The sequence below is a fragment of the Notamacropus eugenii genome, chromosome 5 (genome assembly GCF_028372415.1).
Source record: "Notamacropus eugenii isolate mMacEug1 chromosome 5, mMacEug1.pri_v2, whole genome shotgun sequence".
NCBI lineage: Eukaryota > Metazoa > Chordata > Mammalia > Diprotodontia > Macropodidae > Notamacropus > Notamacropus eugenii.
The window spans coordinates 136347894-136370578 of NC_092876.1; positions in this window are offsets into that span (position 1 = coordinate 136347894).

Here is a 22685-nt window from a genome sequence, read left to right on the forward strand (position 1 = left end):
TTGTGTTGAGTGCTGGAAAAGTCAGTCAACAAACATTTTTGGTCCTCTGACTGATTAAGCCTTCTTTTCTCCCTTCATAAGTCTGGAAAGTTCTGTCATACAGGGTCAAGATAGGGACCCAAATCTAGACTCCCAAACAATTGTTCCTTTCTTTCTACCTCCTTCAGGTCTGGCTGCTTTAATCGAGCTGAGGCATGATGTTTTATCATTCAAGTCTGTCAAGAATCAGTTTCGCTTCTTCCTTTTTTTTCCCCTTGCAATCAAAACTTTTTTCCCATCTTCTCCCAAACTTAAAATGCTGTCCTTGAACTGAGAGGGTCCCTCACACATTAAACACATTGGCAATATGAAAGCCTTGTGTGTGTTGGCGAAGCAGGTCCCAGGGGAGCTCTAGCAAGAGATGTGTCTCTGCTGTAACACAAAGGGAAGCTTCATTTCTTGACGGAGTTGATCTGAGGCGTAGGGTGAGGGAGTGGGGGAGTAAGAGAGGACAGGGAGCAGAGGGAAGGAAACCATTCTCAGACAGATGCTTTGCTACCTGTTTCCAAAGAGGGGCAGTTTGTGAGGGATAGAGTTTTCTTCACCACCAGCTGCTTTCCTCTGAGAGAAAGGCAAAGATTGTACTTACTGCAAGGCAGCTCTGACCTAATGTGGTATACTGTGGACCCAGGCTTCATCTATTTTTTTTTTTAGGTCCCTAGAATTATACCCTAAGATATAATATTGATTAATGGTTTACCTGATGGTTTAAATCAAAGCCTAAGATACTTATAACTTGCTTCTAGGATATTTTGGGGGGCTGGATCAGGGAACAATATTTCCAATATCTTGACCATGGTAGAGTTTGCTGCTGGCGGCCAATCAGAAATAAAAGAAACTCTGGACCCAGATTCTTCTTTGACCCAGCTTGTGTTATGTAATGAAAAGAGCACTGATTTTGGAGTCTGAGGATCTGGGTCAAAACTTGGCACTGCCATTTACAAATCATCTTATCCTTCCATCTTGGTTTCTTATCTGTACCATCATTTATATACATATATTTCATTTTATACTACTTCAAGTAATTTATAACATATATAGTATGTGTATATCTATTTCTATATATAGTATATATATTTATATCTATCTATCCTCTATTTCTTGGTTTCCTTATCTATAAAATGAGACATTTAATCTTATTAACCTCTAAGGTCTCTTTTAACTCTAAATGTATGATCCACATTTACCCTCCAGGACAGCTAAGTGGCTCATTGAATGCTAGGACTTGGAGTCAGGAAGACTCTTTTTTCTGAATTCAAATCTAGCCTCAGACACTTACTAGCTGTGTGACCCTGGGCAAGTCACTTAATCCTGTTTGCCTCAGTTTCCTCATCTGTAAAATGATCTGGAGTAGGAAATGGCAAACCACTCCAGTATCTTTGCCAAGAAATCCCAAATGGGGTTATGAAGAGTCAGACATAAATGAAAAACGACTGAACAATTTGTCCCCACTTTGTGAAGGTCAACTTTGTGGAAAATGCAAAGAAAGGAAAGAGCCTATCCATCTCCATCTATCTTTCCAATCCAACCCCACCCAAGAATTGGTGCAATAAAAGCAATGGGTTTTGAGTCAGGACACTTGCATTGAAGTCCTAGATCTTTTGCTTACTAACTGTCTAATCATGAGCAAATCATGCGACTTTTCTGAGCCTTTGTTCCTCCATCTGTAAAATGGAAATAAGGATATTTGCACTATTTATGAACCTTAAAACATTATATATGGGAAGATTATTATAAGCCAACACAGTGTAGTGGAAAGAACTCTGGATTGGCAGGAGAAGACCTAAGTATAAAGTCTCCATTCTAGTATTTCTTGCTTTGAGTGATTGTGGGCAAATGACTTAACCTCTCTAAAATTCTATAGCTAGCACAAAGTACTTTTCAAATGTCTCATTTTATCCTCACAACAACCTTGAAAGTAGGTGCTATTATTATCCCCATTTTACAGACAAAGAAATAGATGCAGGCACAGATTTAGTGATTCACCCAAGGACACACAGCTATTAAGTGTCTGAGGCTGGATATGAACCTGTGTCTTCCTGACTCCAGATTGTTGTGTTCGTCCTTCATTTTTGAAGAAGAGCACGACATCAGAGAAATGATGACATGACTTGCACTTACTTTTGAGTGAGGGGTGCTCTCTCTACTGAGTCACTTAGCTGGCTCTGTGTAATAACATACATGTAGGATCCGCTAAGCTGCCTGACAATAATACTTATGCTAACTATTTCACAATGCTGTTGTGAGGAAAGTGCTTTGTAAATGTTAAAGCATTATACACATGAGCTATTGCAGTGTGTATATAAAGCAGGGGTTCTTTACCTTTTTAATGTCATGGACCCCTTTGGCAGTCTGATGTAGTCTCTGAACTCAGAATCATGTTTTTAGATGGATAAAATAAAATACAACATAGGATTACAAAGGAAACCAATTATATTGAAAAACAGATGTATTTTTTTCTGGTCCAAATTCATAGACTCCCTAATATCTATCCACAACCGCTTTGGAGATGTATAGACCCCTGCACTATGGATCTGACATGAAGAATGGGGTTGGCGGGGAACTGGGAAAGCTATCTAGATCTCTAGTTTTGCTTGCTTACCTTGGGCCTCCCATCCACAAGGGCCCCAGAATAAACAGAGAGAACATGTGCTCCAGGCCATATGGTCCATCTTTCTCATTAAAATAACTTTAATGGCTGAAAACTGAGAGGAAAAAATAATCTAGGGAAATGAGCTTTGGTCGGCTATGGCCCCTCTCTTGTACGGCATGGTTATGCTGAACTTCCCCTTCTGCCTAGAGGCAGTGAGATGCTTCTTTCTCTTCTCTGCTTCCTAGCATCCCCCCACCACCCCCGCCCCCAGGACACTTCTCAGCTCCTTCCAATGGCAGAAGTGTGCATGCAGATGGCCCAGGGTCCCCCTGTCTCAGCCTGCTCCTCTGCTGCATCTTAGAATCCTCTCACTGACCCCAAAAGTTCACTCCCTGGGAAGGAGGTCACTCAGAGCCCTGAGCCTGGGGAAGGGGGGTCATGGGGAATCTCCCTTCATCCCAAGCGCAGTCTCCTTTCTCTCTGATGACCCCTCGTTCTGAAGCTGTTTATCTATTTTTCCCTTCCTTGCGGGATTCCTTCCCTCTGCCCAATTAGTGCCTTGCAGATAGTTCTCTCAGTCTATGCGATCACTCCCACCTAACCTTTCACCTCCAGATTTTGCTTTCATACTCTTATAGGGAGATATCTGACAAGTTTTTTTATTTCATCTTTTTCCCTGCCTGACGCTCAAAAGCACTGTTGCCAGCTTCCAAATAAAAAGCAATTTAATTAAGGGCATTTTTCCAGCTTTTTTTTAGAGGAAAACAAAAAAAAAGAGAGAAAGAGAGAAAATAGGTATTCTGACTCATGGTTCCTAATATATTGTTCCTCCCCCTAAGGGAGCTTTGTAGGACTGGAAGGAAGAGAAGAAGGGATGTCATTTCTGTAAGACCTTGACCTTGGCCTTGTATCCTCCTTCCATTCAATCCTGAGCCCTTTAGCCCTCTTCTGCTAGACTCATTTTCCCGTTTCTTTGCCCTGGGACTCCATCCTCTAAGCCTTCCTTGGAATTCTGAATTTTTATAAAGTGATTCCAAGGAGGAACAAAAGAGGGTGTGATCAGTACTTGGTAGCCCAAAGTTAAGAAAAAGTCTTCCTGAAGCAGGAAATCTAGGCAAAAGACTCACTTGTCCTGACCATTTTGAACTCACAGACCTCAAGTGTTTACCTTTGCTTTGGGTCCAGGTTTTGCCTCTCTCCTGAATTATACATTCACTCCCTAATATTCATTGACTGGACCTTGGTGCTTCCAAATCTCTGTACTCACTGCCTCTGGTTCAGTGTGTCCCTCTAGATCATTAGTTTTGGCCTTCATTTGTTGCTAAAGCCTCAGTTTCTTCTCTGTTCTTAGATCTCTCCTACCTTTCTTTTAGGTAGCACAGTCCTGTGGAGAGAAGGCTAGAATGAAGGTCAAGCAAAACCAGGGTTCAAATCTTACCTTTGACACCTCTGTTATCTGCTATTTGTTTAATAATGAGCAAGTCATTTTACCTCCCTGAGCCTCAGTTTCCTCATTTGTAAGACTGCAATAATTATAGCACCTACTGCATATGGTTGAAATACACATCAGCTTTGATTATGATTGCCACAAATGGTTCCTATCCTCTTGGTTCAACGAACCCTTCCCTCCCTCTCCCAATCCACCATCCACATATTGGATTTCCTGTCACCTTGATGTATGATAACCTTCTGTTGTGTCTACTACATTCTCTCCTGAAGGTCATAAAGGTGGATGGATCTTGACAAAGCAACCCTGGGATGTACAGCCTCAGGGTCATTTACCACTCTACAGGTTCCTGATCCAGTAGGAAACATGTAGTGGAGCCCAACAAGGCAGAGAGAAAATGGAGGATATAATTACAAAGAGTGAAGTAATCCCTACTTCCAAAGAATTGACATTCTAACTGGGGACCAGTAAAAAAAATGGTCTGGGATAGCATACATACCAAAAATCTTCCTTCTTATACACCAGTTATATTTTTGACATCTTCTACCCTCATCCTCCAAGACTTCTCTGCAGTATATGACACATTAATGACCATCTTCTTTTCCTGGATATATTCTCCTCTCTGGGCTCTCATGACTGTTCTTGCTTGGTTTCCCTCGTATTTGTTTGATGATACTTCTCAATCTTTTTTGCTGAATCTTTATCTATGTGACATCCACTAAGTGTGGGTGTCCCCCAGGGCTCTGTGCTGGGTCCCCCTTTTTTCTCTCTCCACTCTCTCAACTTGGTGATCTCATCAGCTCCCATGAACTCAATTATCATCACTATGCAGATAATTCTTAGATCTATTTTATTCAGCCTTTGTGTCTCTCCTGAGGTTTAGATTGCCTGTTGAATAATTTCAACTGGATGTCCCCTAGGCACCTGAAACTCAATATGTCCAAAACATAACTCAGTATTTTTTCCTCAAAACCCTCTCCTCTGCTGAGTTTCCTTTTTACAGTCAACAGAATCTTCATCCTTCCAGGTGCTCATGTTCACAATCTCCATATCTTCTTCACCTCATCTCTCTTGCTTGCCCAGTCTATCCAAACAATTGCCAGATCTCATCATTTTTCTTTTTATAATTCTCACATCCATCCCCTCCTCTCTATTCACATAGTTTAGGGCCTTATCTCTTCTCACTTGCAATAAGCCTTCTAATTTCATTCTCTGCCTCATCTTATTCTACCCCAATCTATTCTTCACATTGCTGTCAAAGTAATTTTCCTGAAGTGTAGGCAGAATCCTGTCAAACCTCTACTTAGTAAGGTCTTGTGTCTCTCTATTAACTTCATTTAAATATAAAGTCCTTTGCTTGGTATTTAAAACTCTTTCCAATGTGGCTTTTTCTTAAATTATACTCTTCTCTATACAATCTACTATAGCCATACTGGGCTAATTTATATTTCTCAAATACAAAAATATATTTCCCATCTCTGTGCCTTTGCATTAGTTATTTCCCATGCTTAGAGTATTCTCCCTTTTAACCTCTTAGAATCTGTGGCTTCCTTTAAGACTTAGCTCAAGAACTGTCACTTCTAGGTTTTTCCTGGTTCCCTCTCCCCCTAACCCCAGTTGCTAATACCATTCACTCTAAGGTTATCCTCCATATGCTTTGTATTTATTACATATGTTCTAATTCATATAAAGTGTTTCCCTTACTAGAATATAAACTTCTTGAGGGCAGGGACCAGTCTTTTTTCTTTGTATCCCCAGTGCTTGTGTAATGGGAGCTAAAAATCTTCCCTGCCAATCATTAGTAGGTGTCAGGTAGAGCTTAATTAGGGGAGATTTGCTTGTTTGAAGGCTTTCACACCTTTTGGTAAATGGGCACTGAAGCATGTGAGTTGTGATGCCTTCTGGCTCTATATATACTCTGAGGTGAAGTTTTGCTTTGGGGCTCAGTCATTGCGAGAGTGTTCCTGGGATTAGGTCAGATAAGACTCTGGGAAGCTGCTAAGGAGCCCCTCAGCTTTGATGCTGGTGCTTGTCTCTCTGGTTACTACGTATGTATTTAATGGTCAGACAGTTGGATCTATCTATTGATCTGTGATGTATGTATTGCCTGTAGTCAGACAGTTAGAAGCCCTGTCTGTTGGTCTCTCTATTGGTATTGTGTTTGATTGAAGTGATTGTTGACCCCTCAAAAGTTGCTTTCCCTTTAGAAAAGCAGATCTAAGAACCTGTACCAGTCTGTTATCCTGGGTATGTCAGGGTGCTTGCTGTTCCAGCTTGGTACTATGTACCTAGAACGTAGTAATAAATGCTTATTGATGAATAAATTGATGATCTATGCCAATGTTCACCCATTCTAGTAAGCAGCCCAACTTATTTCCCTGACACTCTCACTATTATGCTGCCCCATCATAGTCCCTAACCTTCAACCTATATTGATTTGGCCGTTCAGTCACACAGGCCTTCTATCAATCAGCAAGTAAGTTCCCTGCCCTCCAGCCTTTGCCTTTTGGTAGTTTTCATGGACTATGGTCATAAGGCTTGTTGACCAACTCTTCCCATCAAACTATTGTACAAAAGCTTCACCATTCCCAAGCTACAGAATTGGCCAACTTAGCTCATATTGGCCACTATATTTTTTTTAAGAAATAGTTTCATGTTATAGAAATGGGACTACACTAGAATCCTGTAGAATATATGTGCATATTCATATACATACATACACATATACGCTTATATTTACATATACATATATGTACTACATATACATGTATATGTATATATGGCTGCTGGATCAGCTACAGAAACCTGACAATGAATTTCTGATGCAAACCTTGGCAGTTGCCTCTAAGAAAGGCTTTCATCTTTTATCTCAGCAAACTAGAGAGCTGCTTCCAGTGTCTTCATCCACACAGGCTAAACATCCCTGTTTCTCCTAGAACAGTAATGTCCAACTTAAATAGAAATGGTCCACTGAACCATTCATAAAGATAACATGATCTCTATTCCATTATATTTTTATTTATTTTGTTAAATACTTCACAATTACGTTTTAATCTACTCGGGTCATGTTGAGGAATGTGTGTGTATGGTCTGCAGGCTGAGTGTTTGATCCTCTGCTCTAGGGCATTCATTATGGGGACAGCTCTACTAGGCCTCCCTTACTGTACTTCTGACTCTCTGGACACCACATTTCTCTGTGGGTTCCTTCTCTTCTCCCCTTCCTCCCAAGGGCAGGGATTGTCTTTTTGGCTTGTGTTTGTATCCCTGACCTCAGCATAGAGCCTGGTACCTACTAAGTGCCTAATAAAGGTTTGTTGCCTTCAGCCATTGGTCACAAGGCATGAGCTCAAGGCACTTCACTACTCTTGTTTTCATATTCTGGATACTCTCCAGCTTATTCATTATTCTTCTTAAATATTGAATTCAGAACTGAACCCAATGCACCAGAAGGAAAGGACTATAGGACAAGGCCTTGATGTCTGGTTGATAGGATGCTTGTGTGAGTTAATGACCACATGGCTATGGGTTGAGGCAAGGGAATATGGTTGGAAAGGAAAGCAAGTAAAGTGTCAAATAAGTAGGGTGGGCTGCTTAACTAAAATGGATGAATGTTGGCATAGAAATCAGAGATTTATCCATCAAAAACATAATATAATACAACGTATAATTTGACAGCCCAGCCACCTCAATAGGTTAGCTTGGCATGCCTCATTCTTGAGGGACAAAAGTTCCTTGTAAGCTGTTAGAAACTTACTTGAAGTCTTCATTTTATCTCTGTAATGTCTTACATGTGTTGTTGTTGTTGTTGTTGTAGTATCATAGATTTCTATTTGGAAGGGAACTCAGAAGTTACCAAGTCCAGCCCCCTCATTTTACATAATAGGAAACTGAGGTCCAAAGATTTGCCCAAGGTCAAACAACTAAATGACTGAGGCAGAATTTGAATTCAGAACTCCCTGACTCCATTTTTAATGCCCTATCCATTACCTTCTGCTTTCTTTCAATAACAAATATGTAATAATAGATACTTGTAGGATTGGATTGAATGTTGGAAGACTTTAGCTATCAAAATATCTGTTAGAAATCTCTCCCTCCCTCTCTCTCTCTCTCTCTCTCTCTCCCTCTCTCTCTCTCTCCCTCTCTCCCTCTCTCCCTCTCTCTCTCTCTCTCTCTCTCTCTCTCTCTCTCTCTCTCTCTCTCTCTCTCTCTCTCCCTCTCTCCCTCTCTCCCTCTCTCTCTCTCTCTCTCTCTCTCTCTCTCTCTCTCTCCCTCTCTCCCTCTCTCCCTCTCTCTCTCTGTCTCTCTCTCCCTCTCTCCCTCTCTCCCTCTCGCTGATAAATCAGGACAGGTGAAAGAAATTTGATTTGCCTCATTGATAATTTCATCTTTCTGGAAGCAGAAAAAGCAGTAAGAATAATCATGCCCCTGAGTCTGATTCTGACTCATATGGACTTGGGAAGTAGTAACCACACAATCATAGTGATAGATAAGTTGGGGAAAACTGTAATCAGATGTGTACTCCTGAACTTGAGGAGAGTGGACATTGGAGTTTAGAGTTAGGATAGGTAGGATCCCAATTCCTGAAGCTTTCAAAGGTGAGCCTGCCCAAGAGAAATGGAGGCCATCGATAATGAAATTCTCGTAGTGCAATCACAATTGATTCCAGTCAGGTGGCTGAACTGGATGTTCACTGCAAAACTTGAGTTTTATTTATTTACTTATTTATTTATTTTTAAATTTTATTTATTTAATTTTTCAACATTCATTTCCACAAAATTTTGGGTTCCAAATTTTCTCCCCATTTCTCCTCTCCCTCCACCCCAAAATGCCGAGCATTCTAATTGCCCCTATCACCAATCTCTCTCTCTTCTAACATCCCTCCTTTCCCTTATCCCCATCTTCTCTTTTGTCCTGTAGGGCAAGATAACTTTCTATACCCCTTTACCTGTATTTCTTATTTCCTAGTTGCAAGAACAATACTCAACAGTTGTTCCTAAAACTTTGAGTTCCAACTTCTCTTCATCCCTCCCTCCCCACCCATTCCCTTTGGGAAGGCAAGCAATTTAATATAGGCCATATCCGTGTAGTTTTGTAAATAACTTCCATAATAGTCATGTCGTATAAGGCTAACTATATTTCCCTCCATTCTATCCTGCCCCCCATTGCTTCTATCCTCTCTTTTGATCCTGTCCCTCCCCAAGTGTGTTGACTTCTAATTGCTCCCTTCTCCCACTGCCCTCCCTTCCATCATCCCCCCCATCCTGCTTATCCCCTTCTCCCCCACTTTCCTGTATTGTAAGATATGTTTTCATAGCAAAATGAGTGTGCATTTTATTCCTTCCTTTAGTCGAATGTGATAAGAGTAAGCTTCATGTTTTTTCTCTCACCTCCCCTCTTTTTCCCTCCACTGAAAAGTCTTTTGCTTGCCTCTTTTGAGAGAGATAATTTGCCCCATTCCATTTCTCCCTTTCTCCTCCAAATATATTTCTCTCTCATTGCTTAATTTCATTTTTAAGATATGATCCCATCCTATTCAATTCACCCTGTGCTCTGTCTCTCTCTCTCTCTGTGTGTGTGTGTGTGTGTGTGTGTGTGTGTGTGTGTGTGTAATCTCACCAACTACCCAGATACTGAAAAAAGTTTCAAGAGTTACAAATATTGTCTTTCCATGTAGGAATGTAAATATTTCAATTTTAGTAAGTTCCTTATGATTTCTCTTTGCCATTTATCTTTTCATGCTTCTCTTCATTCTTGTGTTTGAAGGTCAAATTTTCTTTTCAGCTCTGGTCTTTTCATCAAGAATGCTTGAAAGTCCTCTATTTCATTGAAAGACCATTTTTTTCCCCTGAAGTATTATACTCATTTTTGCTGGGTATGTGATTCTTGGCTTTAATCCTAGTTCCTTTGACTTCTGGAATATCATATTCCATGCCCTTCAATCCCTTAATATAGAAGCTGCTAGATCTTGTGTTATCCTGATTGTATTTCCACAGTACTTGAATTGTTTCTTTCTAGCTGCTTGCAATATTTTCTCCGTGACCTGGGAACTCTGGAATTTGGCCACAATGTTCCTAGGAGTTTCTCTTTTTCGATCTTTTTCAGGACGTGATCAGCAGATTCTTTCAATATTTATTTTGCCCCCTGGTTCTAGAATATCAGGGCAGTTTTCATCGATAATTTCATGAAAGATGATGTCCAGGCTCTTTTTTTGATCATGGTTTTCAGGTAGACCCATAATTTTTAAATTGTCTCTCTTGGATCTATTTTCCAGGTCACTTGTTTTTCCAGTGAGATATTTCACATTATCTTCCATTTTGTCATTCTTTTGGTTTTGTTTTGTGATTTCTTGGTTTCTCATAAAGTCATTAACCTCCATCTGCTCCATTCTAATTTTGAAAGAACTATTTTCTTCAGTGAGCTTTTGAACCTCCTTTTCCATTTGGCTGATTCTGCTTTTTAAAGCATTCTTCTCCTCATTGGCTTTTTGAACCTCTTTTGCCAATTGAGTTAGCCTATTTTTCAAGGTGTTATTTTCTTCAGCATATTTTGGGTCTCCTTTAGCAAGGTGTTGACCCTCTTTTCATGCTTTTCTTGCATCTCTCTCATTTCTCTTTCCAGTTTTTCCTCCACCACTCTTACTTGATTTTCAGAATTCTTTTTGAGCTCTTCCATAGCCTGAGCCCATGGAATATTTATTTTTGATGTTTGGGATACAGAAGCCTTGACTTTTATGTCTTTCCCTGATGGTTCTTCCTCATCTGAAAGGATGGGAGGAGATATCTGTTCACCAAGAAAGTAACCTTCTATGGTCTTATTTTTTTCCCCTTTTTTGGGCATTTTCCCAACCAGTTACTTAACTTTTGGGTCCTTTGTCAAGAGTAGGGTATATTCTGGGAATCTGTAAAATCTCAGTTCCTCCAAGGTGGCACAATCAAGTGTGTACTAGTCTGGGTGCAGGAAGGGATTTTTGTGCCCAGAATCTTAGCAGAGTTTCCTCTCTACAGCCACCTGGCCTCCAGTTCCACCAAGCCAGCACTGGGGGGGTAGGATTCAGTCAAGCTGTGGGGGCAGGGCCACCATTCAGTGGGAAACAAAGACCAGCTCCCTCAGGGCCTCTATACAAGGCTGAGGTAAGACTCAGCTCCTCAGTGCCCCCAGGGGTTTTTATGATCCAACAATGGTCATGGGCTGCTGCAGGGGCTGCCGTGAGAACTGCTGCCACCAGCCTGATGTGGCCTTTGCTGCCGCTGCCTGAGACCAGAGCTATGGGAAGGCCCTTCTCCCTTCCTGCAGCTGAAAAAACCCATCACTGACCTTTGGCGCCTGTGGGTTGAGGGATCTGAGAACCCGCTGTTACTGGGACTGGGGATTTCATGACTAGAGATTCCGCCCCCGAGAGCTGTTCATAAGCTGCACCTGGCCAAGGCTGGGCTCCACTGCGCATCCTGTGCAACAGACAACAGATGTTTTCTGTGGGCCTTTCAGGTCACCCTGGGCTGGAAATCTCCTCCACTCTGTTGTTCTCCACTTCTGCTGCTCCAAAATTTGTTGAGAGTCCCTCTCTACAGGTATTTTATGGACCTAAATTTTTGTGTCTTTCTACTCTGCCATCTTGGCTCCACCCCCCAGAACTTGAGTTTTAAAAGGACATGTATAGACATGGAAGTGAGGGCAGGCAAATGCAGACAAATACAAAAGAGCAGCAAGATCCTGGAAGAATGGTGTCAGGAAGGCTAAAGTTTGGTCTGAGCTGAGCCTCCTGATAAATGCTTCAGACAATACAAAGAGCTTTTCTTCAAATCCATGTTAGGGGGAAGTGGAAGATCAAGGGAGGGATAGGATCCCTGCTTGGTGTGGATGGGAAGGTGATAATGGCCAAAAGAAAGAACGCCTAACTAATCAACTCCTGCGTTTCTCTTCTGGGGAGAATAATATCCAGACCAGGAAGAAAAGACCAAAAATGGCTAATAGAAAATTGAAACCTAAGATAAATCAGGAGAAGATTTTAAAAAAAGTTGCCCTGGATAAGTTAAAGTCACCTGGCCTGGAAAAGCCACATCTCAGGGAACTGAAAGAATTTAGGGGTGAGATTGCAGCTGTCAGTGATCATTGAGTTCAGGCAGGTGGAGCTTTGGGACAGGAGGAGGACGTATGTTGGCTCTAATTCCAAACCAACAAAGAAAAAAAGGAGTGGAAAAATCAAATTATAACCTGGTGATGTCTTGGCAAAACCACAGAACAAAATTAAGTTGAAGGGATAGTTTGTGAACATGTAGCATATATGTGTTTGCATGTGTATGTGTGTGGGGAGAGTAGGAGGGGGGTATTGGGAGCCAGGATGGATTCCTCAAGAAAGAAGCATGTCAGACTAACCTAGTTTCCTTTTTTGACAGGAATACTAGAATGCTACTAGACTAGTAGATCAAGGGAACATCATGGATATAGTACAGATCTGACTTCCAGCAAAGCATGTACCCAAAAGGCTCATAATGAACTCATTAAGATCGAGGGAGAGATAGGGACTTCATGACATACTGTGATGTGGGCTTGGTGACCAGACAGACCCAAAGAGTGCCAATCAATAGCCATCTCAACCTGGAGAGGGGCCTCTAATGGAGTGTCCCAGGGCTCTTTTCTTAATAACTTTTACTGATGAATTAGATGAAAACATAGACGATGTATTTATGAAGTGTGACTCCAACATAGCAGGAATAGCTAATGCATTGGATGGCAGAATCTGGATTCCTGAAAGACTCTGATAAGCCAGAATGGAGGACTAAAACAAAATAAAATTTGTAGGAATCAGTGCAATGCCTTATACTTGGGTTGTTTTTTTTTTTTTTAAATCAACTGTATAAGTGCAGGTTGGTGTCAAGAAAGCAATTAATGTTAAAAAAAAACCCAAACCCGAAGGTTCTAGTGGACTGCAAGCTTCATATGAGTTAGCTATGTGATATAGGAACTAAAGGAGCTTATAACAGCTGAACCTGGTACAAGGGAAATGCAATGTCCTGAACAAGAGAGATGATGGCCTCTCCATAGTCTATCCTGGGCAGATCCAGATCTGGTGTAATGTCTTCTTTTAAGAAAGGACATTAATAAGCTAGAATACATTCGGAAGAAGTTGAACAAGATGGTGAAGGGCCTTCAGATCATGCCGTCCGAGCATCAGCTGGAAAAAGTGGACACGTCTAGCTTAGATGAGAGAAACCATATTTATATTTTATCACATAAAATTTATATTTATTCAATATACACTTATGAAGTATATGCTCTGTTTTCCCAGTCTCTACTTGCACAGATGAATTGAGTCCCCAGAGTATGGCTACTAAATTTGCTGAATAACTTTATAGTTAGCCTTGGGGGGGGGGGGGTAGGGGAGGGACTAGTTATGATATATGGCTCACAGGCCCCAAATGATATGCTTCCGACCATGATAATCAGCTGATAATGATTATCACTAATCATTTGATTTTTGAAAAAGAGTATTTACTAAGGTAGTAAAAGTTGGGCAGCTTGGTGGCACAGTGGATAGAGCACTGGGCCTGGAATCAGGAATACTTGAGCACAAATTTGGCCTCAGACACTTCCTAGCTGTGTGACCCTGAGCAAGTCATCTCACCCTGATTGCCTCAGTTTCCTCATCTGTAAAATGAGCTGGAGAAGGAAATGGCAGACCACTCTAATACCTTTGTCAAGAATACCCCAAATGGGGTCACAAAGGATCAGACATGACCAAAATAACTTAACTGTAGAACATCATACAAAGAATTAAAACAAATATGCTCCTGAAAGTTTGTGACACACTCTTGTACTGTTTATACAAAGCCCAAGGGAAAGTGGACTTCAGCTTCCAGATCTCATGTACAAGGAATAATTGACAACTCCTGGAAGTCCCTTTGCTGGAGTTCTTAGGATATTCCCCTTAGGCATGGGATAGCTTTTTTGCTGTGCTCTTTGTCGAGTTTTAATTTATTTTCCTTCTCATCTGTCCAGTTAGCTCTTGGCTCTGGATACCGACACTGTTACTAGTCACTGCTGTTCTGAGGATGGTGCTAGGATGCTGATGGGATGATGAGAAATGCAAAAATCCTCCTGACATGCCAAAGTTCACAAGGTCTTCCTTGAGGCAACAGGAAGGGAATGGACAGGAAGACCTATTTCCAAACTAAAATGCTCCTTCTCTCCCTTCAAAGAGCCTCCTCAGAGGCAACTCTCTTTTCTCCATGCCAGACATTGAAATGTCTTAGGTTCTCAAATAGCTCCTGGTTTTTCATAGGTCCCAGAGGTGGTAATCAAGTCCCTCAACCAATCTGAACAGATTTCCTTTCATGCCTAGGGAGGTATCCAGGCCTTGCTCATAACTACTGAATAGTTGAAATTTGGTTTCATTTGATAAGATGTACCTTGGTTTAGTATCTTGACATGCATCTTATTGACTCTTATTTTAAATTTAGTGGGGTAAGATGATTGATTTACTCAACTGACTCAAACATATATATGTACATATATATATATGTACATACATATATACATAAAAATACATGACATCTAGGTGGCATAGTGGATAGAGATGAGGCCTGGAGTCACGAGGACCTGAGTTAAAATACAGCCTCAGACATTTACTAGCTGTGTGACCCTAGACAAATAAGTCACTTAACCCTGTTTGCCTCAGTTTACTCATCTGTAGAATGAGCTGGAGAAGGAAAAGGCAAACTACTCCAGTATCTTTGCCAAGAAAATCCCAGATGGGGTCATGGAGAGTCAGACAAGATTGAAACAACTCAACAACAATAATATACATATATATTCTTGTCTCCCTTTTATGAGCTCATTGTGAGTAGAACATGTTTTATTTATTGTATTTGCCCAGAGCCTATGCATAGTAGGCACTTAATAAATGAATATTGATTGATTAATTGAACTTGTGAGGTCTGGATGCATTTGAACTTCAAACAGTCAACACATTTTGCAAACAACATGTAAATTTATATCAGTCAAGGTTCCATCCATCTCTACAATCCTGTGATCTCCCTTAAGATTTTGACGATCAGCAAAAACAGCTTTGACAGTTTCTATTTTTAAAACAATAGTCAGGAGACTGGGCCAGTGAATGGCTTACCTTAGGAGGGGTAATGCCTGAACAAGTAAGTTGAGCCTGAATGCCTGGTGTTCAGTCTTCCCAATACCTGTGAAAACCATTCATTTACTGTCTATTCTCTTGCCCCCTTTGCACAGGCTCTTGTGATACTTGGAAGGCAGGAGAAAAAATAGATGTATAGATAGGTGGAGAAACTTAAGGGCCTTCTAATTCAGCTGACTCCTTTTGCATATTAAAGTACTGGGGCTCAGGGAGTATAAGTGATTTGTCTATAGGTCATCAATAAAACTTGAATTTAAATCTTGGTCCTCTATTTCCAAATCCAGTATTCTTTCTTTATTACCTTCCAATAACTTATTATATCCCTACCCTCAGTTTCATCCCAGAACAAAAAGTAGATGAAAAATATAAAATACATGACTCAGAAACACAGCTTGTTGCCCTGAAATGATTGGGAAAGTTCCACTCAGGGTGACCCTTCCATTCCATTTGAGTCTGGAATTATCCCCAGGGTTCCCCAAATCTAATCAGTGGTCAAGTAGGTTTTGATGGAGGACATCATACTTCTACCACCATTCCCTCTGCCTTCCATGGTTTCTCTAAAGGAAGATCTCAAACAGGCAGAGGATCAGAATAACCAGCCCAATTCCACACTCAGTTATGAGATTTTGATTTAGTCTGTGTCTCTGTATGTTGGAGAATCCACATCTGGGTTGAGTCATGAAGAATGTTCAATTAGAGACAATCCCTCCCATCTCCTCCTTTTACAGATGTAGAAACTGAAGTCTGTGGAGCTAAAAATGAATGACTTGTCCAAGGTCACACAGGGGGTAACCATCAAAAGCAGGTCCTCTGATTGACTGATGCAGCCCTGAAATGGTCTGAGAATTGGAGCATCCTGAAGGCTACTTTCTGCAGTTCAAACTTAGCATGCATGTTTTGCACAATTACATGTAGCCAAAATGACCCTTCTTAGAATCTCACTGAGTAGGTAAATAAGGTCTTAAACTTATAGAATTTAAAGCTGGAAGGAACGTCAGACCATATAGCGTATGCATATCTAAGCATGAATCTCATTGGTAACAGACCTCATAAATTGTCATCCATGTTCAGTAAAAAGGAGACTAATCCTCCCTGAAAGAGTTCATTTTGCTTTTGGGTAATTCTTGTTATTAGGAAGGTTTTCCCTATTATCATTCAGTAAGAATCAGGAACTATAAAGAACTGAAAAACACAAAAGAAGATTATTTGAACTGATGCAGAATCAAGTAAGCAGAACCAGAAAAACAATAGCCATGATTATAACAATGGAGATGGGAAGACCATCAAAGCAAAACATAGAATTATATGCAATTTTAATGGCCAAGTTTGACCCTAGAGAAAAGTTGAGAAATTGTGCCTTTCTTATTTCTTTGCAGAAGTGAGGGACTATGTGTGTGGAATACTGTATATACTACTGGACGTGCTAAATGTGTTCATCATTTGGTTTAGCTGAACTGACTTTTTTCTTTCTTCTTGTTTCTTTGTTAGAAGCGATTGTTCTCTGGGGAAGGGAGGGAAGAAGAAGGAGATATATTTGGAAATGAAAGTGATGTAAAAGCAAAATATATCAATAAAGGCAAACTAAAAAAAGAAGAAAGTTTTTCCTTACCTCAGGCCCAAATTTGCCTCTTTGAAACTTCTATCCATCACTCTTAGTTCTTCCCTCTAGGGCCAAACAGAACAAAATGATTCCTTTTCCCACAATACAACCCTTCAAATACTTCAAGACAGCTGTCACCATCCTCCCTCCCACCTCTGTCTTTTGTTTACCAGGCTAAACATCCCCAGTTACTTCAATTGAACCTCCTATCATATGGCATGATTTTGGAGCCCTTCACCATTCTGTCTGCCCTCCCCTGGGCACCTACCAGCTTATCAATGTCCTTCCCAAAGTATGTGACTTAGAACTACTATTTAGTTTTAGAAATATTGACCCACAGTATACCTTGAGCATGGGGATCCAATCGGCCATTGTCAGTGCTGGTGTGGGAGGGGAGTGCTATTTGATAAACACACTGACTATTCCTTTATTCAAGTCATTGCTAAAATGATTTACCAGCAAAGGGTCAAGTTCAGATCCCTAGGACACTTGATTAAAGTGCCTCCTTCCAAGCTGACATCAACCCAATCACAACTCTTACCGTCTGTAACAGGTTACTCTAGAAGTAGTCCTTAATAGTTTAAACACTGACGGTGATCTCCTGAGCCTATGCTTTGTGACCATGCTGCTCTCTCTGACTGGACCACCCTCTTCCCTCTCTTTCACTGTTTTATTTCTGCTCATTTTTTTGTTTGTTTATTTTGGAGGCAGTCGGGGTTAAGTGACTTGCCCAGGATAGCATAGCTAGTAAATGTCTGAGACCAAATTTGAACTCAGGTCCTTCTCAATCCAGAACTAGTGCTCTGTTCACTGCACCACCCAGCTGCCCCCCCTTTCCTTTCTCTCTATTTAGAGTACATTATTATATACAGTAATCCCTTCCACATCACAGGGGTTAAGAGTGTGGCACCCCCATGATTTGGAAAATTTGTGTAAAAATTTTTGGTCTTCCCTTCATACCAGAGAAGAAGTGTGAATTATTATGGTATTAAAAGATAAAATATATTGATATTATACAGTATTATATACATATTTTATGCATTTCTGTGTTTCTAAAGTTTTTCTGCATTGTCTGCTGGTCTTTGTGTGTCATTTGCAGTTAAAAACACATTGAATTTCTTATGTCCACCTGCAATCCGTAGAAACTACAATGGGGGAAGTTGTGATGTGGAAGGGATAACTGTATGTATGTATATACCACACATACTGCTGGACTTGGGAAATGTGTTAATCATTTGTTTTAGCTTCACTGATTTTTTTTCTTTTTTTTATTCTTTGTTAGAAGAGATTGTTCTCTGGGGAGGGGAGGGAAGAAGAATACATGTATATATGTATATATATATTATATATATATATACATATATATAAAGAGAGAGGAGGAGAGAAAGAGAGTTTTGTCATTAGAATATGAGCTCTCTGAAAGAGGGAATTGGGAGTTTTGGGCCTATTTTGTACCTCTAGAGCTTAAGACAGTAAACACTTGTTCAGCTGTTTCTGTCTGATGCTTTGTGGCCCCATTTAGGATTTTCTTGGCAAAGATACCAGAGTGGCCTAAAGGGGCCAAGGTCTCCCAGTGCATCCTGGGTCATCTCCAGTCATCCTGATGAATATCTGGTCACTAGATTCAGATGGCTCTGGAGGACAAGTGAGGCTGGTGACCTGCACAGCCCTCCCTCACTCCAAACAAAGTCAAGTGCAAGTCATGTCATCATTTCTCTGATGGCATGGTCTTCTTTAGCAACGAAAGGATGAACACAAACTGGAGTGGTTTGCCATCTCCTTTTCCAGCTCATTTTAGAGATGAGGAACTGAGGCAAGCAGGGTTAAGTGACTTGCTCAAGATCACACAGCTAGTAAGTATCTGAGGCTTGATTTGAGCACATGAAGATGAAGCTTCTTGACTTCAGACTTCTAACCCCTGAGCTACCTGACTGTCCCAATTTCTGCTCATTTTTGAAGTCCAACTCAAGTGCTGCCTCCTATAGTAAGCCTTTTCTGATATCCTCTGTTGGGAGAACAGGTTTTCCCCCTCAGCTTTTTCATAACCCTTTCCTTTGGACCATTTTACTAAATATAATCATAATTCTGTAGGTAGAAGTTACAAGGTCTATGTTTGTGATTTGCTCCTGTTGACCTATGATTTGTACATTCATTCTCTCCTTTTTTGAAAATCAGGATAAAATTTGCCCTTTTCTAGCCTTTTAACTTCTCATATTCTCTGTGATCTTTCAAACATTACTGATAATGGCTTAGCAATCACTTTTGCCAGGACTCTCAGTACCCAAGGATGACTTGAACTCATCAAGGACCAGTAGATGCTCTCTTATCATCTCCCCCCTTATCTTAGGCATCAATTCCCTATTATCCATTTTTATTGTCTCCTTTCCACTCCAAAGATCTTACTCCTTGGCAGAGAAAACAGATGCAAAATAGTAGATCAGCAGCGATGTCTTCTTTCTTTTATCATCATTCTGTCCTTTCAGAGCAATGGCCCTAAACCTTTGTTAGCTCTCCTCGTTTCCTTAAAAGCTTTTTAAAAAAGTTATTGGATTCTGGGGAATATCTTTAGTCCCCTGATAGCTTCAGTACATTCTGAGATTCAGTATTCCTGACACTGTTCTTATGGTAATATGCTATGCTTTGGCATTCATCCTGTATCACTTAACATTATTTCATAAATGATGAAATGAGGTGAGAAACTGAAGAACTTCTAGGTAACTAAGAATAAAGGTGAAACTTGAACCCAGCTCTCCCTTGACTCTAAGTTGTGTGCTTTTTATTACTATACCATGCTATGCCATCTTAAATAGGTTGTTCAGTGATACCCTCTTTCCTCCACCCAAGGTCCTCCCCAACCACTGGGACCTCTGTCCAGTCAATTGCCTGGAATTCAAGACTGGGGTCCAGGAAATCAGTGCTGATCAATTGCACTCTAAGGTGGCTCTAACTCCTGCACCCTATTCAATGCTTTCAGTTCTCACAGTTTCTCTTTTCTGGGCACCGTCATTTCTTCCTTTGTAAAATAAAAGAATTGGACTAGGGGATCTCCAAGGCTCTTTCAGCTCTATGTCCTACAAGCTTATGATTCCATGACATGTATATGTCCTATTTAGTTTTAGAATGAAACCTATTACATTTTTTTCCAGAAGATTTATCTTTGTAATTCCATTTGACTTGGGCTGATATTAAAATTAACATGCATGACATGAACACACATCATCTGAGGGCATGTGGACGTGGTCTAGATACAAGATAGGTCTGTAGGTGACTCAGAAAAGATAGTCTGAAAGCAAAACAATGATGCTCAGGGATAAACCCCAGGCAGAAAATTGAGCCATGACCTATAATGTAAGCATGATGAGTTTCTCTTATAGACACTACAAAGTGAGGGGCTTGGACTTAATGACATCTAAGGTCCCTTACACTTGGCACTGATTGAGGCCTTCATTCTCAAGAATGCTCAGACCAGATACGCCCAGTGTTCAAATCCATAGACTGTTGGGACCTTAGAAATCACCTACTCTAAGCTGTGACATTTATAGGAGAGAAAAGTGACTTGCTCTATGCTATGATAAATTAGTGGCAGAATCAGGACTAACAAAGGGGGAAGGGAAGGAAGGATACAGAATAAGCCCTGAAAGGGCACCTAGGTGTCAGGCATTGCATTCTGTGCATTTCAAAAAATATCTCACTTGATCTTCACAATAACCCTGTGATGTAGGTATTGTAATTATAATTATTTTAATATTATTATTTTTATCATTAATAACCCCCAGGTTTGTAAAGTACTTAGCACATTGTTGTTACTTAGTCATTTTCTGTCATGTTCAACTCTCCATGACCCCATTTGGGGTTTTCTTGGCAAAGATGCTAGAGTGGTTTGCCATTGCCTTCTCCTGCTCATTTTACAGATGAGGAAACTGAGGAAAACAGAGGATAAGTACCTTGCCCAGAGTCACACAGCTAATAAGTGTCTCAGACTGGATTTGAACTCAAGACTTCCTGACTCCAGGCCTAGCACACTATCCTCTGTGTTACCAGCCACGTCATATACTCTTTTTAATGATGATGACGGTAACGATAACAATGAAATAACTAGTATTTATGTAGCACTTCATATGTTACCTCATCTGATCCTCCCAACAACCCTGTGGAGTATATGATTATATTATTATTAGCACTACTGTATAGGTGAGGAAATGATGGCTGAGGTTAAGTATTTTGTCCAGAATCACACAGGCATGATTTGAAATCAGGTTTTCCTGACGTCTAGTTCAACACTCTGTGAGTGGCTAGGTGGTGCAATGGACAGAACTCTGGGCCTGGAGTCAGAAAGACCTGAGTTTCAATCCAGCCTCAAACACTTACTAGCTATGTGACCTTGGACAAGTCATTTGACCCTGTTTGCCTCAGTTTCCTCATCTGTAAAATGAACTGGAGATGGAAATGGCAAACCACTCCAGGATCTTTGCTAAGAAAATCCCAAATGGGGTCATAAAGAGTTAGACATAACTAAAACTACTGAACAACAGAAGTTCAACGCTCTATCCACTCTTCCACCTAGATGACTAGGACTTAGGCCTCCTGACACCTAGCCTAGTTCATGCTCCTTCGCACCATGCTTCATCTTAGGGTAAGGGATAGGTAGGAAAAGGTAAGCAACATTTGAAGAATAACCTGCCATAGAAGGGAGCTATTTCTCCCCTTTCTATAGCTCCTCTTTATACTTCCCCCCTCCCTCTTCCTCTTTATCTATCACCCATTCCCTCCAACCAGCAGCCATTTTCTTTGTCCTTCCCCAGAACGTGCAAGGCCAAGCCATGAAATGAGAAGGTGACTACTTTCAAGCAGATAAAAGAAAACCCCTCTTTTCCCAGCAGATAATTAATTTGCGTCACTCGCTGGTCACGGAACATAATTGAGGCCAAGAGCTTAAGAAGGACCTGGGATGGATTAGAAACGTATTCATATCAAAAAGAATGGTATCAGTCACTCAATGTGCCAGTCCCTGGAGGGGGTAGAGGAACTGCTTCATGAGCCTTCAGCTAGGGATGGACGAAAGCTCTCCATCCAATTAGGAAGCTTTATCCAGGTAGGGTCTTCCTTTATTTCACAGAATCATTGACTCAGAACAGTGGAGCCAAATGGGAACTTGGTGATCATTTACCCCACTCATTTTATAGATGCGGGCCCCGAGGCCCAGAATAGTGAGGCATCTCTGTCAGAATCACAAAGGGAAGTTAGTGGGGGACCTTGGATTCTACCTCAGCCCTGCTAACTCTCCAGATAGAATTCTTTCCACTGTATCGTGCCAAGAGCAGAAGGGCGGGACTCTGCATTGCTGGGATTCTTGTGGTTACCCTAACGTGTTGGTCTAATGGGTTCTGCACAAAATAGTATCTGCAGACACGGCCCTGGGTCTCTTGGGGCTTACCACCCATGTCTGCTAATGACAGCACTAGCTGTGGCAGAAACAGTCACCTTGCCTCTGCAGCACTAGAAGTGAAAAAGGTATAGAAAAGCAGGCCTGGAGGAAAAAGACCTCAGCTCTATGTCCAGCTTTGTCAAAAACCTAACTATATGTTCTCAGATGCTCACTCCCCCTCTTGGGACTTCAGTTTGTTCACTTGTGAATTTGAAGGGCTGAAATTAAATAACTCCTGGAGAGGTTTCCAGTCCTGAAGTTATATGAATCTGTGGAGTGGACAATAGGTAGCAGCACCATGGATCATCCAAAACCAGTGGATTATCAGGAAAAGAGACTGTCTTTTTTGTTTGTTTGGTCATGTAGTACATGTTCTTTCTGTTCTCATTGTGTGATTTTTGCTTTGTTTTCCAGAAGATTAGTCTTCCCAATTAAGCT